Raw genomic sequence first — 3,983 nt, 5'->3', positions numbered from 1 at the left:
ATTTAAAATTAGTGTTGGAACGGCGAAAATATGATTTTTGCCACCGGAATCTCCAGATTTGGTTCCAAGTGAAAAATGTTAATTAGACATTAGCACTAATATGGTAGTCAAATCACGCTATTTTAGCTCTTCTGATTCTAAAAATGACTTTATTTTGGCGATTTTGGCTTTAGTTTGGCTAAATTTTGAAATTTTCGAAAAGGGATATAGGGTAAATTTTTAAAAATCACTAAATTATTATCATATTTGAAAACAGAAGGGTTAAAATAGCAAGATTTAACCATCAAAATGCCGAACTACGACTTTTCACATAGATCCAAATCTGGCAATTTCGGTGGCAAACAAAAACAAACCCACTGTTTTTAATCCTAAAAGCTCTAAAAATACTTAATTAAATCCCAATAATTAAAAAATATTTTTTTAAATATTTTTTCCTCCTAACAATCAAATCATGCTATTTTACCTCTTTTGACTCTAAAAATGACTTCATTTTGTCAATTTTGACTTTAGTTTTGCTAAATTTTGAAATTTTTAAAAAAGGGATATAGGGTAAATTATTAAAAATCGCTAAGTTATTATCATATTTGGAATCAGGAGGGTTAAAACAGCTAGATTTGACCAAAAAACTCCAAACCACGACTTTTCACATGAACTCAAATCCGGCGATTTCGGTGGCAATGAAACAAATTGAAGTATGAGTAACGATTTTATCTTTGTTTTCTTTGTGTTTAACATGAAATAACGTTACTTTTGTTAGCCCATGTGTGAAGGAAGTACCCAGGTACTTGACCATAGAAATAAAAAGTAGAAGTTTTTTATTCAAGCATAAAATAGGAAGTCTGATGGTTAAATACTCTGTAATTTCGCTATTTCCTACCGGAACTAATTAAATAATAATTTGTTTTACTCCGAGATTCACTTGATTTAACTTAAAAATTGAAAAAAAAAAATCAATAGCGACGTAGGTGAGTGATGAATAATTCATACCAACACTTTGAATATGAAATTTTTTCAATTTTGAGCTAGAATTGAAACAGAAACGACTCACCAGAGCGTGAAAAGAGTTACATAACGAATTTTTTCTCCGGAAATCTATGAATGATGCTGTGAAAATTCGAACGGTTTCACTTTTCGATAAAAATAATAATAATAATGTTTACAAAACAGAATTTAAAATCTAGTTACATATGTAACTGTGGAATGTGACCACGCCTTAAGAGCGTCCAGAATTACAAAGTAGCAAAAAATTGTATAAAAAGTCATAAAAAATAATCAAAATAGAGATTTCAGCAAAAGTTTATAAAAAAAAAGAGTTTTATTTCATTTTCGCCACCGAAACGGCCAGATTTGGGTCCATGTGAAATGTCTTGGTTTGGCGTTTTTTGACAATTTCAGGCTCAAATCGTCTTTCTGACCCAGAGTATGGCCCATAGCCTACTAAAATTTTAATTTTTTACACTTTTTTAATCTGTAAAACAGTCTCTTGTGTAAAAAGTATAAAACAGCAAAGTTGTAACAAGAGAAACATTCAAAAGAGAGATTTATGTGAAAGTGTGCAAAAATTCGAGTTTTGTTTTATTTTTGCCACCAAAATTGCCAGATTTGAGTCCATGTGAAATGTCTTGGTTTGGCGTTTTTTGACAATTTGGGGCTCAAGCCGTCTTTGTGACCCCGAATATGACTCATAGCCTACTAGAACTCTACACTTTTCACTATTTTTTAAGCTCTTGTGTAAATATTTGTCAATTTAATTTTACAGAAAAACAAATGAAAGTGCACACAGGATAAGTACTTCCTATTGGTTTAGCGATAATTTTATCTTTTATCTTTAAAGTTACTTTACCTGTAGATAATAATAATAATAATAATTTTTCATCAAAAAAAAATCCAAAAATTGAGAAAATTTTCCTTGTTTCGCAAAATTGGCTATAATGTGCAATTGTTGACTTTACCTAGATAACTTGATTTTATTACATTTACTTTTACTTTAAACGAATTAATTAGTGCCGGCAAGAAAAAAACAAGAATGTGACCGATTTTGTGTCAATTTGTACGAAAATCTGGAAACCAAGAATATTCAAGTGGACCCAAATCGGGTCAACAAGTGGCCCAAATTGAGAAAAACATCAAAAAAGCTCAGTTTTCGTCAACTAAATCGTAATTTTGTGTCAATAAATAGCGAAATTTAAAAACCAAGCAAATTCAAGTGGGCCCAAATCGGGTCAAGAAGTGGTCCAAATTGAGTAAAACCTTCTAAATATACAGTTTTTCTATAGTAAACTCCACTCTTATGTCAATAAATAGCAAAATTTGGAAACCACGCAAATTCAAGTGGACCCAAATCGGGTCGACAAGTGGCCAAAAACGGAAAAAAGTTTCAAAAAAACGTGATTTTTCCTAGAGGAGAGTAAAAGTAGATGAAAATTTGTCTCACCATTGATTTGAAGTAAAAAAAAGGGCTCAAATATCCAAAATAATCCAAAAATCAAGCACTAAAAGGGCACAAATAGTCCGAAAAACTCATTTTTGGTAACAGAATCGTCAAATATCGTATTGTTGTCACGCACACGTCCACACACAGTGTTGGAAACTTGCGTCTTACAAACTCGGCGTCTTTCGAAGCGGCTTTAGCTCTCCCTCCCTCGAGTTTTGACCGTGATTTCCAACGGCGAGCCATGGTCGACGTTTATTTTACCTGTTGATGGATAAGAAGCGTGCCTAACACATTTCCCGCCTTTATGGACGGCTTGAGCAAAAAAAAATTTGAGAAAATCGATTTTTTTGTGTTGAAAGCGGTGATTTTTTTCGAAACTAGGGGTCGTAGAAAGAAAATAAGTTTTTATTCGGGATCCTCGTGTCATTTTAAGTCAAAAAAGTTTTTTTCCGGCTATTTTTGAGCAACTTGAATTTTTTGAGTGCTAAAAAATTCCAAATTTTGGTACCACTAATCCAAAAAATGCTAGTATCCTCTAAACTAGCAGTCGTAGTAGTCGTAGTAGTCGTAGATTAATAATTTTTACATATTTGGATTTCTCTGGTCATTTTACGTAAGAATAAATTTTGTTCAAAACTTTTGAGTCTTTTTGAAAACTGTAGCTTTTTTAAAAATGTAAGTGTAACTTTAAAATTGGAAAAAAATTGCAGTTTTGTGATTAAATTTGAATTATTTGAATAATTTAACAAAAGCAAAGATTTTGTTCAAATTAAAAAAAAATTTTTAGGGTTGAAAGTGGTGACTTTGGTTTTGGGGGTCGATATTTTTAAAACTAGGGGTCGTAGACAAAAATTAAGCTTTAATTCGGGATCCGCGTGTTATTTTACGTCAGAAAAGTTTTTTCCCGGCTATTTTTGAGCAACTTGATTTTTTTAAGTGCTACAAATTTTCAAATTTTGGGACTACTAATCCAAAAAATGCTAATATCGTTTAAACTAGTAGTAGTAGGTTAATAATTCTTACATATTTGGATTTTTCCGGTCGTGCTTCGTAAGAATAACTTTTGTTCAAAACTTTTGAGAGTTTTTGAAAAATGTAGCCTTTTTGAAAATTGTACCGTAACTTTAAAATTAAAAAAAATACAATTTTGTGATTAAATTTGAATAATTTGAATAATTTAACAAAGGAAAATAATTTGTTCAAATGAAAAAAAAAATGTTGGCTTAAAAGTAGTGAATTTGGGTTTTGGTGGTCAATATTTTTAAAACACTAGAAGTCGTAGAAATAAATGAAGCTTCTATTCGAAATCCTCGTGTCATTATACGTCAGAAAAGTTTTTTTCCGGCTATTTTTGAACAACTTGAATTTTTTGAGTGCTAAAAAATTCCAAATTTTGGGACCACTTATCCAAAAAATGCTAATATCGTCTAAACTGGTAGTCGTAGATTAATAATTCTTACATATTTAGATTTTTCTAGTCATTCTATGTAAGAATAGCTTTTGTTCAAAACTTTTGAGTGTTTTTGAAAAATGTAGCTTTTTTGGAAAT

General features: G+C 30.8%; 1 protein-coding gene across 1 annotated transcript in view; it reads right to left on the bottom strand.

Annotated features, from left to right (window-relative positions):
- LOC123009950 overlaps nt 1–2,602 on the bottom strand; it is a 37,732-nt gene extending 35,130 nt beyond the window's left edge. Inside the window, exon 1 of the mRNA XM_044406544.1 lies at nt 2,435–2,602. The gene's annotated coding sequence lies outside the window, so the exon portion shown is untranslated. The remainder of the gene's footprint in view (nt 1–2,434) is intronic.
- Between the last annotated feature and the right edge of the window lie 1,381 nt (nt 2,603–3,983).

The sequence above is a fragment of the Tribolium madens genome, unplaced genomic scaffold (genome assembly GCF_015345945.1).
Source record: "Tribolium madens isolate multiple individuals breed KSU strain unplaced genomic scaffold, Tmad_KSU_1.1 Scaffold_7;HRSCAF=85;Tcas5.2_LG10, whole genome shotgun sequence".
Classification (NCBI taxonomy): domain Eukaryota; kingdom Metazoa; phylum Arthropoda; class Insecta; order Coleoptera; family Tenebrionidae; genus Tribolium; species Tribolium madens.
This window is presented reverse-complemented; position numbering and strand designations above follow the sequence as displayed.